This window comes from Panthera leo, chromosome B3 (genome assembly GCF_018350215.1).
Source record: "Panthera leo isolate Ple1 chromosome B3, P.leo_Ple1_pat1.1, whole genome shotgun sequence".
NCBI lineage: Eukaryota > Metazoa > Chordata > Mammalia > Carnivora > Felidae > Panthera > Panthera leo.
In genome coordinates this window covers 34,559,032-34,574,405 of record NC_056684.1, presented here as the reverse complement: position 1 = coordinate 34,574,405, position 15,374 = coordinate 34,559,032, and the positions used below count along the sequence as shown (strand labels likewise).

The window sequence follows — 15,374 nt, the reverse complement described above, 5'->3', positions numbered from 1 at the left end:
CTGCTGTCCTGTATACTGTTTTCAAGCCCAGCGATTAATTTTACGACTATTATTCTAAATTCACTTTCTGTTATATTGTTTAAATCCTTTTTGATCAGTTCATTAGCTGTTGTTATTTCCTGGAGATTCTTCTGAGGGGAATTCTTCCGTTTGGTCATTTTGGATAGTTCCTGGAGTGGTGAGGACCTGCAGGGCACTTCCCCTGTGCTGTGGTGTATAACTGGAGTTGGTGGGCGGGGCCGCAGTCCGACCTGATGTCTGCCCCCAGCCCACCGCTGGGGACACAGTCAGACTGGTGTGTGCCTTCTCTTCCACTCTCCTAGGGGCGGGATTCACTGTGGGGTGGCGTGGCCCGTCTGGGCTACTTGCACACTGCCAGGCTTGTGGTGCTGGGGATCTGGCGTATTAGCTGGGGTGGGTAGGCAAGGTGCACGGGGGCTGGAGGGGCAGGCTTAGCTCGCTTCTCCTTAGGTGATCCACTTCAGGAGGGGCCCTGTGGCAGCGGGAGGGAGTCAGATCCGCTGCCGCTGCCGGAGGTTTGGCTCCGCAGAAGCACAGAGTTGGGTGTTTGCGCTGCGCAAGCAAGTTCCCTGGCAGGAACTGGTTCCCTTTGGGATTTTGGCTGGGGGATGGGCGGGGGAGATGGCGCTGGCGTGCGCCTTTGTTCCCCACCAAACTGAGCTCTGTCGTCAGGGGGCTCAGCAGCTCTCCCTCCCTTTGTCCTCCAGCCTTCCCGCTTTCTGAGCAGAGCTGTTAACTTCTGACCTCCCAGACGCTAAGTCGCGCTTGCTGTCGGAACACAGTCCGTCCGGCCCCTCCGCTTTTGCCAGCCAGACTCGGGGGCTCCGCTTGGCCGGCGAGCCGCCCCTCCGCCCCGGCTCCCTCCCGCCAGTCCGTGGAGCGCGCACCGCCGCCCTTCCTACCCTCTTCTGTGGGCCTCTCGTCTGCGCTTGGCTCCGGAGACTCCGTTCTGCTAATCCTCTGGCGGTTTTCTGGGTTCTTTAGGCAGGTGTAGGTGGAATCTAAGTGATCAGCAGGACGCGCGGTGAGCCCAGCGTCCTCCTACGCCGCCATCTTCCTGGTCCCCCCCATCCATCTTTATTCCTAAAGGACATTTTCACTGGATACAGAATTCTGGGCTGACAGTTCTTTTCATTTACCACTCAAAAATTTTATTCTACTTCCTTCCTGTTTCCATGGTTTCTGATGAGAAACAAGCAGTCATGTGAACATTTGTTCCCCTGTATGAAATACATCATTTGTCTTTGATTGCTTTCAGGAATTTTTCTTTGTCTTTGTCTTTCATCAGTTTGATTATGACATCTGGGTTTCTTTGAATTTATCCTCTCTGGAGTTCAGTGAGTTTCTTCAAGCTGTATGGTTATGTCTCTTGTGAAATGTGGAAGTTTTTCTACCATAATTTCTTCAGATATTTGTTCCCATTCAACACTCTTTTTTCTTTCCTTCTGGGAGTCTAATAGCACAAATATTAAATGTCTTGATATTGTTCCAGGGATCCCTCAGGCGCTGTTAGTTATTGGGTTTTTTTTCCCCCAATTTTTTCCTCTGTTATTTGGATTGGATACTTTTTATTGATTTATCTTAAGTTTATTTCCATTCACAGACTTTATTTCAGTTACTGTACTATTCAGTTCTGGAATTTCCATTTGGTTTATCTTTTTATCTTCTCTTTTGCAGAGACTTTCTATTTTTCCGTTTGTTTCAAGAGTGCTTGCTCTTACTTCTTGGAGCATGGTTATAATCACTGCCTTAAAAAATCTTCTCACAGTTGACATCTGTTGCTTGTTGCTTTCCTTGTCAGTTGTGAATTTCATGGGTCTTTATATGCTGAGTGATTTGGGTTTATATCCTGGACCTTTCAAACATTATGCTGTGAGACTCTGAGTCTGGTGTAAGTCATAAAAGGAACATTGATTTTTTTTTTTTTTTTTTTTTTTAAATCAGGCTATGGACCAGGTTATATTCTGGCTGTAAGTTCTGACCTGCCTCCATGGGCTATGGTTTCAATGTCAGTTCTATTTTCAAAGTGCATTGCCATTCCGATGAGTCCAGTGTGTGTGCAACCCAGTGGTCAGTCTTGGGCCTGGATCAGGGTCTATCCTATAGTTCAGTCCTCAAAATCTGTATGGTATGCTGTTCAGTGTCAGATCCACACATGTGCAGCTTGGAGGGAAGCCCAGGAGTTCATACATCAATTCACGAGATTTCCTTCTTAATCCCTCCATTCTCCACATTCTCCCCCATGCTGTCTGGCTTCGTGGAGCCTCCACTCCAAGCCCTCCAGCCAGCAAGCTTGGGCTTTGGTTTCCTTGCTCTGCCACATGCTTCCTGTAACTTTCTGTATCGAAAGCCAAGTGGTGGGAAGAAAGATTGGAAGCACAAAAAGAATACGGCACACTATGATCACCTTTCCTCTGGTCGAATAGAACTATTCCACCCATTAGGTGCTTGCCCGTTACCACTGCTGCCACAATATTGTCTGTGGGCACGGCTGGGAAAAAAAGAAATCAGACCCAGATGATTTCCATCCCCCTCCCCCCAACTCTTAGGAGTCTCCTTTCTTGTTTCTTGAAGCAGAAAGAGAGGACTTCTCTTGGAGCTCTTTCTCTCGGCCTCTGGTGCACACCTCTGAGTTTCTGACTGCCTTTGAGTCCAGGTGGGGCAACACTGGAGGGAAAGAAAAATGGCAAGCTCACTGCTGGTTTAGCTCAACTTTGCATTCTGGTCTCTTTCCCTCACCTGCCTGCTACAGTCTATGTGGCAGAGCCCTCAGATACCTACTCCATCTGTTCTGTCCAGGATTTATAGTTGTATTCAGTGTGCCTTCCCTTATTCTATGTTTTTCTGGAATTAGCATCTCCTTTTGCTTCTGAGATCACTGATCTTTTGCTGTGTGGAAAATGCTATCTTTATACGTGGCATTTATTGCAAAAAAAGAGTTGCATTTTAAAATTTTCGGTAATAGCTCTTTGTTATGGCCTAAAAGAGTTAGGCTGTCCACATTCTATTTTCTGAATCCACAATTAGAGGCATTTTTCCCGAAGACAAATTCTCAAAGGAACACATTCACATGAAGATTGAACCACAACCTCATTAGGCCTGCATAATACTTTCAGTGCTTTTCCTTGTTTGCATCCTCCCTTTTCACATTAATGGGGGAAAAATGCTCTGAGAAGGCCATAAAAACTCTGAGATTTTGAGCTTGAGTGGCCGGGAGAAGGTGCCCTTCACCCAGACATGGAGTGTAGAGTGGGAAACAGGTTCGGGGGGGTGGGAGGGACGGGGATATGTTCTGTGTTCTGTTCATCACACATTGACAGGAAGAGCCTGCCAAAATATCTAGGCAACGGGAGCCTGGAGTTGAGGGGCAGAGGTCAGATTTAGGTGGTAGCAAGAATCACTCCCCAAGAAGTTATCATGGAAGATGCGAGGAAGAAAATGATGATGGGAGGGGAGACGATGCAGCGTGGCAAGAGAGGAGAGGCAGGGGCCGTGTACAGAGATGTGCTTAAGCCTCCCACGGCCCAGGACTTGCCCCCATGGTGCTGGCCTCATTTCTGTATCACTGCCCTGCAAAGCTCTCCCACCGCTGTGCCTTCCTACCCTTCCTTGGTTTCACTCCACCCCCCAGATCCTGGCGAATTCCCCCTCAGCGTCCCCCCTTTCAGGGCAGAGACTGGCCCTCTATCTGGAGCTTATTCAAAGGCAGAGGTGGTATTTTGGTCACCATGGCAGATCCACTGAGGGAGATTTTCAGGATCTCCCTGATTCTGGCTGCTAGTGGAGACAGTCTGGGGTGAACTTGCACCTTTCTGTGGCTTGCCTGACCCATACAAGAATTTCCCTGGGCCTCCTAATCGGCACAATTCCCTCTGTATGGTGAAGTAACAAGACTTTTCAAACACTTTACCCTTGCCAAATTGTGTTTGGACACACTGCCATATGTTATTGGAACAACCACTGTATGAATCCCAGTATGCCAGGTTTTGCCACAGTAATAAACCCAAATCTCAGTGGCTTAACACCCCAAAAGATGCTACACGTGCTTACACAACAAGGGGTGGTGGGTGCTGTGCTCTTCAGAGACCTCTGAGACCCAGGCTAACCAAGGCCACATCTTCGCCATTGTTTTCACAGTCACAGCGCCAGTGGGAAGGGGACATGATTTGTACACTGAGACTTAGAGCATCTGCTAGCTTTTCTCTTCTCTTTTCTTTTCTTTCTCTTCTCTTTCCTCTTCTCTTTTCTTTCTCTTCTCTTTCCTCTTCTCTTTTCTTTCCTCTTCTCTTCTCTTTTCTTCTCTTTTCTTTCCTCTTCTCTTTCTTCTCTCTCTCCCTTCCTCCCTCCCGTCCTCTTTCTTTCTTTCTTTCTTTCTTTCTTTCTTTCTTTCTTTTCTTTCTTAGAGAAGTCACATTCCATTGGCCACAGCAAGCCACATGGCCACATTTAACTTGAGGACAAGGAGACAGGGAAGTTAAATCCTCTCTTGCCCCTAAGGGCGAAATGGAGAATCTCGGTAATGACTACCCAAACCATACCCTCCAGAGTTGTTATCTCGACTTACAAATTGAAAAACTCAGACTCCATTAAGTCACCTTTCCAAAGTCACACAGGTAATAAGTCAGCAGAGCAAGGATCCAGGTGCATACTTGTTTAACTGTAAAACCCACGCATCTTCCACAAGTCAGATGTCTCCTCTTCAGGAAACGATTACACAGAAGATGGTTCTTATTAGCTTCAAGGGAATTTCAGATGCTGACAAGTAAAAAGTTTGACCCCTGATTAAAGTTAATCTTGTGAAAATGTGTTTCTTTTCTCTCTCTTCTTCAAACAAACTGTTTTTTAAAAAAAAGGAAAAAGAAAAAGGAAGAAGGGGGAAAAAAAGAAGAAAAGAAAAAATAGGGGCGCCTGGGTGGCACAGTCGGTTAAGCGTCCGACTTCGGCTCAGGTCACGATCTCGCAGTCCGTGAGTTCGACCCCGCGTCGGGCTCTGGGCTGATGGCTCAGAGCCTGGAGCCTGCTTCCGATTCTGTGTCTCCCTCTCTCTCTGCCCCTCCCCCGTTCATGCTCTGTCTCTCTCTGTCTCAAAAATAAATAAACGTTAAAAAAAAATTAAAAAAAAAAGAAAAGAAAAAATAAAGACAAAAGAGGAATAAAAAAAAAAAATGAGCCCTTTGGGTGGACCTCTGACCCGTACCACAAAACCTAATTGCATGTCAGGGCGATTTGTTTTTTTTCTCACTGTGTGGTATTTTCCACTCACAGAACTGGGTCCGAAGAAGTCTGTATCTTAATCTACACACTGGTTCTTGCTTCTGTTTGTTCTCTGCTTGATCCTGTCCCCTTCACTCCTCCTGTGGAATGTTCCCATGACAATGGAAGAATGGCCATACAGCTAGCCAGACAGAAGGGACAGACCAAGCACTCAGCCCAACTTCTCTCAGACTTACAATTCTAAGTGGGAAGGTACAGGGCATGAGAGTACTCGCAACCCATTTGCCCACTTGGGAGAAGTCAGCAGTGAGTGCGTAGTCCCACTCTGCAGATGAGGAAACTGAGGCGCAGAGAGGTTAAGTGATTAAACCAGATTAAAGCGACAAGCTGTGATTCTTTTTTTCTGAATCGTAGCTTAATTTCCTGTCCACTCCACACTGCAGCCTTGTATTTGCCCTTCAACTCCTGGGAAATGTGCCGTTAAGTATACCAGCTGACTAGGGGGAGCTCTGCCTTGTCTAAAGACTTCTGCCTTCACATGACTTGCTCTCTGGTGGTTACGAGAATAGGTGTGGCCCTTCGCCAGAGACATAAGAGGTGAGGCAGTGACCCCACTGCTCAGGCAGCTGGGCCCTGGAGGTAGGAGGTCCCCCAGTGCTCTAGAAGAAATGCTTCTCAGGTCTCAGAACACTTCCTGAACAAACCCGGAATCTACACAAGAGTTCTAGGAAGAGGCATAGGTAGTCGTAGAAACTTGGGCCTGTTCTGCTGGGCTGAGCCTCTGCACCAGCCCATCAAGGACACTTAGCCGTGTTCTTGTTTTAACTCCAAAGAAGGAAAAAAACACCACTTGATTCAACGTGCTTTGAGTAGGGCCTGAAATCCTCAGCCTCGGTGTGTATGAGATTTGGAACTCAAGATGATGTTCGTGGTTTTGATGGCTGTTTCCGAAAGCACGAGACCCCCCAGTGTCCTCCATCCATGGACTTATGAGGGGTGGAAATGAAAGAAACCATTTCAAATGCAGCTTGAAATTAAAAAAAAAAAAAAAGTCACATACTTTTCTGTGTATGTCATCTTTTCCCAGATGGATCCGAAATGAGCCACATCATTTCCCTGGTGCAGAGTTTCTGAGAGAATCAGAGATCTGAGAGCTGGGAGGGGCTTCAAATCTCGGGGTGAGTCAGTTAGTCTCCATTTCTTCCAACAGGTATAACTATGTTCTTCCCATTTTATAGACGAGGCCACTGCCATTCTGAGATTGGTGATTCCTATCATGACATGGCCAGTGGGTGATGCTGGTGTAGAGGTTGGGGGTTTGGCTGATTGCTTTTACTGCATGGAACTGCTCCTTGTAGGCAGAAGATTCCTTTATCACACAGAGAGCAGTGAGACAGGAAACGTTAAAGGAAAAAAAAAAGGAAAAAAGAACGTAGGAGCCACGAACATCTTGGCAGCAAAGTCTGGCAAGATGTCACAACTGGCACCTAGCTGGGTCTCTGTATACTGAAGAGAGGCAAGATGAAAATAGGCAAGGTAAAGCAATGAACTTGGAGGCTGACCTTGTGGCCCGTGGTGCCCTGGGTTTATATACAAACCGTATCTGGCCAGCGTTCAGTGGCTATGCAGTATCTCTGAGACGTTATAAAAATGAATTAATTCAACAAGAGAGCCAGTTTGCTAAAGAGGGAAAACTGCCAGTGAGGTCAAGGTGATGGCAATTTCAGGCACCGTGTGAGGTGATTAGCCTCAAACAGAGAAGCCGTTTCCTACACTGAGACCCCTAACCCCCAGGCCATCTTGGAGGCCTGCAGCACCTGGTCACAAGGTCAGCATGGGCAATGGGCAAAGGACAAGACCGTGTTAGGAGAGTCTCCCAGGAACAGGGGAAGGGAAACACAGGGCATTCCTTTAGAATGATGGATTTGTTTTATTTTGCATTTATTTTTTCATTACAAAAGAATTGTGGAATGATGTTTTTGCATTACCTTTTTTTTTTTAATAACAAAGGGGATTTTTTTTTTCCCTCTCTCTTTGGATAAACACAGATCTGATGGTGTCAGCCGCTGCTTAAACCCCCTCAGAGGCTCATTTGAAAATAAGCCAACTTACAAAAATGGTCATAAGCATCACCGACCTTTAACAGATTTGGACAGGACAGCTCTCCCAATCATTTACAAAATGATTTACTTCTATATTGGTATAGAAGTCACCTCCCTTCTTCTGATCTGGAATCCCTAGACCCTCCAATCCAGTATCTAGGACAGGAGGGGGCTCCAGGACCCCACTCCTTGTATGTGCTCTGATGGGACAACCCTGTTTTTGTGGTTGTCAAAGGATTGTTAACTATGCCTGCAGGGCTCGGCGCAGTCAGACCTCAGCCCATCCCCTCCACCTCCCTCTCTCTGTCTTAGGTTCTGAGTCCTGGCCACATCCCCCTTCCTTCTGCTCCATGTGTGTGTCGCTTCCCTCGGGGGCTTTGCAAAGTGTGTTTCCTTCTGTCTAGAACAGCCTCTCCCACCCTGTCCTCTTTTTACTCTGGCTAACTTTTCTCATCCTCCCTGTAATCCTTCACTGTGAGCTTCAATCAATATAGGTTGGCTGGATGAAGAAGATGATCAACCAATCGTGTTTGAGAGGAAGCACTTGCAAGTGGACTTTTCCCATAGATGACGATTGTCTTCATCTAGGTAATCGGTGCCGGAAGGAGAAAGGGGTGTGAACCTGGAGGTCAAGATGCCCACTTTTCTTCTTGCTCGGCATTGCCACTCCCGGAGAGAAGCGGCTTCGATCTGGGTGATGCCTTTGAGCTGTGAGTATTATCACTTGCAAAGAGGGAAAAGAGAAATAATCTGAATATTTGGGATTCCAAAAGTTGTCTTGTACCAGGTAACACGAAGTTTCCTATCTCCTCTGACCAGACGTAGGATAAGAAGAAGAAAGAGCGAAGGGAGAGAGGGAACAAGAATTGGGCACTCTGAAACGGAGCCGGTCACCTCTAATGTTTGATAGGAGACTTTGATATGCCATTAGAAGCCATTTTGCCTCTGTCCTCCAAGCTTGTGGCCTCAGCCCTTCTCTTGCATAATTATAGATTATACATAGGTCAAGTAGGGGGCCAGCCCCAGGCGGGGGCATGGGAACTCGGGACTCAGTTTTCAGGCTGACATCCCAGATCCCCTGGAGGAGGAAGAGAATGAAGTGAGTTAATGAGGCAAGCAGGGGAGGAAAGGCTCCTTAACACTCACCCAAGGCACTCAGAAACAGCTTAAAACATCGGACAAAGTTTCCAGCTCACAACAGGTTGTGTTGTGTTGTGTTGTGTTTTCATTTTATTGCGCTTCCCTTACTTATTATTCGTTGGGCACAAGCTTGCCTTGACTTTACAGTCTACAAAGGTTTACAACCAAGAAAATAAAAGGAACGATTTTATAAGCATTGTAATGGATCCTGGTACCTCGCTGGAGCCTGAAATTAGGGGTTTGAAAATGTGTCTGTTTCCCTTCACCTCCAAATGTTAACAAAGTAGGGATAATACAGGGGTTTCCTTCCCTGCTGGGACACAACCCCCTGAAATGCCATTAGGGTGAAAACACTAGTGTTTGTCAAGAGCGTAAAGCAGTATTTTTTCAAAGCATAATTTTTGGAATTCTAGCCCCAAGAAATGTTCTGCTGGTAAAAGGATTCGTGGTCGGTGCTTATTAGCGAAGTACGGAAGCCGTGTTACTCATAAGTCTCCCCGACAAAGGTCTGGTTGTCCTGAGTTGCCTTCCTGCAATCTGTTCACACTCTGCTCTTACTCAAGTTCCACATGCTCTGGAATCCCAGGACGTTGCTCTCAGCAATTTGCCATTCTTCCTCAAGCATTTGGGGGTCTTTACTGTGGACCAGGCTCCAGCCTGGGGCCCCTTGGGAGGAATGGCCCATGCGAGATGTGGTTCTAGCAGGGGACAGATTTAGTGAGGTGGGGCAGTGGCGGTCTTCCGTAGGGTGGCCGGATCATTTACCGTCACAACCGGGACTCACAGAGTGAAAGGGCACTGTTAATTGATAATTATGCCAGGATAACAGGTATAAATGAGGACTGTCCTACAATAGGATGTATGGGGAGTAGTTACAGGGGAAAGGTTTCAGTTCAAAATGAAAAGGGGCTTTCTAACAGGGAGCCTCCACTAACAGTCTGAGCTATTTTATGAAGTAGTAAGCACTTTGTCACTGAAGATACGCAAGAGCGTAACTAACAACTCAGGCTCCAAGATGTTGTATATGGGAGACACTGATGCACCAGGAAGACACTCCGGATAGGATGACCCCAGCTAATCTGGGGCCCCTACTCTCCTTTGCCTTCTTTATTGGTGAGATTCAGTAGCTTATCTCATACACGAGGACCGAACCGTGCCAATCCGATTTACACATACATCCACACTTGGATAAAAGTGAAATTCCAGCAGGACTGAAAGCTGAAAACTTGCTGTTTTAATGTAATTAATATTCACTGGTGCCTATGCATAATGTAAATACCTTTTTGTTTAAAATAAGATTGGAGAGGCGCCTGGGTGGCTCCGTCCGTTGAGCATCCGACTTCGGCTCAGGTCATGATCTCACCGTTCGTGGGTTTAAGCCCCAAGTCGAGCTCTGTGCTGACAGCTCAGAGCCTGGAGCCTGTTTCAGATTCTGTGTCTCCCTTTCTGTCTCTTCCCCTCCCCTGCTCGTGCTCTGTCTCTGTTTCTCTCTCAAAAATAAATAAACATTAAAATAAAATGAAATAAAATGAAATGAAATGAAATGAAATGAAATGAAATGAAATAAAATAAAATAAAATAAAATAAAACGAGACTGAATTTCACAGTATGGCATTGAGATTCTTTCTTTCTTTCTTTCTTTTTTTAAGTTTATTTATTTATTTTGAGAGAGCACAAACGGGGGAGGAACAGAGAGAGATGGGGAGAGAGAGGATCCCAAGCAGGCTCTGACCTGAGCCGAAATCAAGAGTGGGACGCTTAACTGACTGAACCACCCTGGCCTTGACTTTAAATAATGAGAACATTCTGTGACAGGCCAGCAAAACACAGCCACCACGATCTGACCAAGTTTGAAGGGGATCGGAATCAGTTCTGAAGAACCAGCCTAGGTCAGCTGGGTCAAGCCTTCAGGCCTGTTCATACCTGCCTGAGAAACTACCCCCAGCCTTGAAGACTCAGCTCAGGCAGAACGGACTACACTTGTGCTCCCCTCCCAAGAGTCTTTAGCTACTTCTGCATATCCCCCAGGTACACCACCTACTAGAATAATTTCCCGGCTGTGTGATGCCTCTCTCACCTCACTCTGAGCTTCTTTGGGACTGGAACTTTCTTCATTTCACTTCCTGCAGTCTGTACATGTCTTTTAAATGGATCCACCCAATGGGAACAACTTTTATTCGTTTTGCTTTCTTTTCAAAAGTTGTGGCAAAGGGGCTCTTGGGTGGCTCAGTCGGTTAAGCGTCTGACTCTTGGTTTCGGCTCAGGTATGATCTCTTGGCTTCGTGGGTTTGAGCCCCACAATGGGCTCTGAGCTGGCAGCTCAAAGCCTGCTTAGGATTCTCTCTCTCTCTTTCTCTCTCTCTTTCTCTCTCTGTCTCCCCTCTGCCCCTCCCCAACTTATACTGTCTCTCTCAAAATAAATAAATAAACTTTAAAAAATGTGGCAAAATATGCATTACATAAAAATAACCATTCTAACCATTTTTAGGCATACAATTCAATGGCATTAAGTACATTTCAAGATGGTCTAACTTTTCTATCATTTTAAATGATTTAAACTGGTCAGAATTTACTAGAGCTGTTAGAGCTGCTTACCCTGGACCCATGGGACCTGTGACACCCAGAACTAATTTAATCCCACTCCCACCAGGTGCCTCCCATCAAAATCTGCATGATCAAGTGTGGAACTGTTTCCTCCCATTTGAACCCGTGCGGATCAGTCAGGACTGGCTCTGCCCAGGCTCCTGACACTCAAGAGTTGGTTTCCTTTCTTTGGCCTGATCTCTTGGGTTGCCACTTTCTTTTGGTGATTTTTTTTTCCCCTGGGGCTCCCTGCCTTGTTGCTCTCCTTTCTCCTCCCACACACCGCACCCATCCCAGGGTGCTTGGGGCAGGGAGCTCGCTTCTGCCGTCACCGTCACTGTTCCACTGTGCACCTGCACTTTCAAAACAGCTCTTGCAAACAGGCTTTGGAGGCGGGATAAACAGGCCGACTGGTATTGAGGGAGACTACCTATAGCTGGGCAGCCTCTTCAGATGTTTGAGGTCATCCCACCCCCACCGGGGAAGCGGAGAGGAGGCGACATTTTCTCAGTCGCTACCTCATTAGCCATAAACATCTCAGTTTGATGTAAAGAATGTCGCACGGCGTTAGGAACCAAGAAACCGGGCTCTGGTACTTTTCCTGCCGTTCAGTAGCTGTCCTCAGGCCCTTCTTGGGACAATATTGCCCAATTACGAAAAAGAAGGGCTTGGATACACAGACCAAAGCTTGATGACGATGACGATGATGATGGTTTTGCCGCCAGCTTTTTCCTTCCCACACTAGTACCTTGAATGAGACAAGTAACAAGGCTGAATCACCCTGGCTGTCCGGACTGTGTTTCATCTCTCCCCTCAATGAGCGCTGGAACTTTGGTTAGAGCCTGAAGGCTCTTGTCCTGTTCCTTTGCCTTCAGGAGCCCAGCGAGTCTTACCTGGCGAGTGAGCAGTGAGTGAGTGTGACTGTGTGCCCTTTGGAGGGGGGCTCCTCCTTCCCTATCCTTAGAGTCATGTCTTCTGCTCTGGTTTACAGAGAAATTTTCCGTGCTGGCTCCCTGCTCCAGCCTCAGCCCCCGGCTGCTGAAGCTGGAATGGTTGTTCCAAACACAAGGATGCCCCGTCCCTCCTGAACCCCAGTCCTTCAATGGTCCCACAAACCCCAGGAGAAGATGAAAGAGGGATTCCACCATTTGGCCCTGCTTTACCTCCTGGTTTCAGCCCTTTTCCTCTCCCTCAGCGGGTCCTGGCCGGCCCGGACCACACTCCACTCCACTCTCGCCACCCTCCCTGGACGACGTCTGTTCTCCCCGTGCCCAGGGACCCAGGGCTCAGTCCCGCTCCTGTTTGTAAGGGCCCCCTCCGGGGTCACGGCGGGAGGTTGGGGGGGAGGGCGTTCCTTCCCGAGGCGGCCGCCAGGGGGCGGCAGGAGCGGCTCCAGATGACAGCGGGAGGCCGCCGGTGGGGGAGGGAGGAGGGACTGAGGGAGCGCGGATCCCGGTTCTCCCGGTCGCAAACTTCGAGCCACAGCTTTCCGCGCGCGCCCGAGCCTCTGGCCGCCCGCGCAGCCCGACGCCGAACCGGGGCGCAGCGGGAGCCCGTGCAGGGCGGGCGCGGGGCGGAGGCGGCGGCCGTCCATGCGGCGGGCTCGGGGCTGCCCGGCGCCGGGAAGCACGCGGGGGCGAGGCGAGGCGGCCGCCGGCCGCTCCGGGACGCGGACCGCCAGGTGAGCAGAGCCGCCCGCGCCCCCTGCGCCCCGCCCGCGCGGCCCCGACCCGGCCCGGCCGCTGTCCTCCTCCCGGGCCCGCTCTGGACCTCGGGGCGACGGCGCGGGCGGCGGGCGCAGTGGGTGTGTCCGGGGAGCGGGGGGCTGCGCCCGCACCGGGCTTGGGGAGCCAGCGCGCGCTTGGTCCCAGCCGACGGCTGCGCCGCCTCTCCGTCCCTTCCCTTCTCTTCCCTTCCCGGGGGATCTGCTGTGTCCCGGCGCCAGCACGCACTCCTCCACTCTCCAACTCTGAAACTCTAGAGACAGCCAACCTGGGCCGTCCTGTAGTCGGGGCCCCGCGCTCCCCGGGTCGGGGCGGAGGGGGGCCGGCGAGGGCACACCCAGCCCGTGCGCCCCGACCCCTGCCTCGCCTTCCTTCTGCCCCGGGCCGGAGAGCTGATCCGGTCTCGGTCGGCGCGCATCGAGCCCCAGCCCGGGGCCTCGGCCACGCCGTTTTCTAGAAAGCCTCAAATCCTGGTGTGTGTCTGAGCTAAGCCGCTGCAGCCCCGCGCCAGCGAGAGCCGGAGTGGATGGGTTGTTTCCGCCAACTCCGGACACTTCCTCAAATGCAGCCCAAGTACCTGCAGCCCCTTGGCGCGTTTATAGGATTGGCTTTTGCAGAAGTAGCTCGTGGAGCTTTAGAGATCTGGAACTTAGTATTTTTTTTTTTTTCTTTCTTCTAAATAACATCAGCCCTAACTTGGGAAGGGGATTTCAGGGCGTTCTCAGGCCCACTTAGCATCTGGAAATTGCGGGTCTGGTGTTTGCTAAGCAGCCCACACCCAGCGCCCCCCCCCCCCCCGCCCCCTCCCACCGGCCTTCCCTACTGCCTGTTAAATGTGCATGCTTGTGTCTCTTCTGCCTCCTTTGTGATCGACCCCCACCCCATTCCGCTCAGTAAGCGAATCTGAAGCCTCGGACCTGGGTAGCTGAAGCGATTGTGGGATGCCTGTTGGAATTTGGAATAAGAGACATGCAAGTCTAAGGAATCATCTTGTCCAACTGTCCTGCACAGCTGAAGGCACCCAGGCACAGAATTATAATGTAACGATTTTTCAAAGATCACACAGCTCTTAAAACCTGCACAACCTGCATATGTCTTTACTTCATTGATAAAGGGGTGATGAAGGGCTTTATGGGATCTTACTGGGTCTCGATATACAAAGATGCAAACATTTTCAGAACGTGATTGAAATACAGTACTACTCAATTCCTATAGATTTTTGTTGGCACCATAGTTGAATTCCTTTAGAAAACAAAATCCTAGCCCTGGAATTAATTCGAGGAAGCAGATGGGAGTCCTGGGACTTTCCTATAAAGCTCTGCAGGGTTGGAGCAGGGATTTCCCAGAGGTCCCGGCCTGGGAAATGAGTTTGGGTGATCAGAATACTGGAGCCTCTACTGAACAAGCCACCTGGCTGGCCGTCTTGTGAAGAGGGCTGGTCAGATGAGCTCCCGTGATCACCTCCACGCCCAGACCGGAGCAGGCAGCAGGTCTTTCTTTCAGTAAGAAATCTAACTGGCTGCTAGGAAAAAATGAATAAAATAACATACAGTCCAGGGTTTGTAAGATCAGGGTTGGATATTTTGGCTTGGAGGCTTTTTGGGGTTTTTGTTTGTTTGTTTTGTTGTGTTGCCTGGAAATCTGATTGTGATTGCATCCAATTATCCTAAAGAGTGGCTGGGCACTGCCCCATCCTTCTCGGTCCCCCACATTTCCCTCCGTGGCACCACTTCCTCCCAGTTGGCAGGCAGCCTCAGGGTTTGAGAGCCCCATCCTGTCCCCCACGTTTAGAGCACATTCATTACCAAGTTCTGTCCACATTCTTTTGTGATATCACAGGGGTTCATTTTCCTGTCTCCGTTCCCTCTGCCCCCTCCATAAACCCTGTCCACATTACAGTAATCATCTCGCCTCTTGACTCCCAGCCACGAGTTACTTTTTTCATTTTAATCCATCTCCTTTCATGCTGACAGATTAATATTCCTAAAATTCTGATTTCGCCACATCATTCCTCTCAAGAAATCACAACGCGGCCCCCCCCCCCCTTCCCTGCATTCACTTCTGTTTAATTCTTCTCCAGCTGATGTTTTTGGGCATCTGCTGTGTTCGAGGGACTATTACTATGTGCTGAGACTTAAACCGAGCACAGGACAATATCCTTGCCCTGGATTTGTTGACAGGCTAACAGATGATAAGTGGCTACCCAGGGAGACAAAAAGATGTTTAAAAAAAAAAAAAAGTCACCGCGAAACTAATGCAAAACGTTGGTGATGTGCAACATATCAAGGAGACACAGATGAGGAAGAAGTTTTTTTCTGCATGCGAGGAGCTATGAAAATTACAGCTGGGCTTTGAAGCCTGAGGAGGAGTTCAAGGAGATGGGAAAGCCGGGAGGAGAGGGGGCATGCCGGGCAGAGGGAAGAGCTCCAGCAAAGACCTAGCGATATGAATGTGCTGGAATGGACGTGATAGGCCAGGACAAGGCCAGGCTTCGTCTGGACAGTTAGGATTTGTCTTAATTCAAGTCCGCTGATCCAAGAGCAGCGCACCTCCTACCTGCCTGATGTACCCAGTGTCTTCATGGTGGTCT

At 49.1% G+C, this 15,374-nt stretch overlaps 1 long non-coding RNA gene across 1 annotated transcript; it reads left to right on the top strand.

The window, feature by feature from the left end:
- Positions 1-5,786: 5,786 nt before the first annotated feature.
- LOC122221167 lies at positions 5,787-8,031 on the top strand. The gene is made up of 3 exons (XR_006203111.1): positions 5,787-6,129; positions 6,323-6,413; positions 7,926-8,031. It is a non-coding gene; the product is annotated as an uncharacterized LOC122221167 (long non-coding RNA).
- Positions 8,032-15,374: the final 7,343 nt, after the last annotated feature.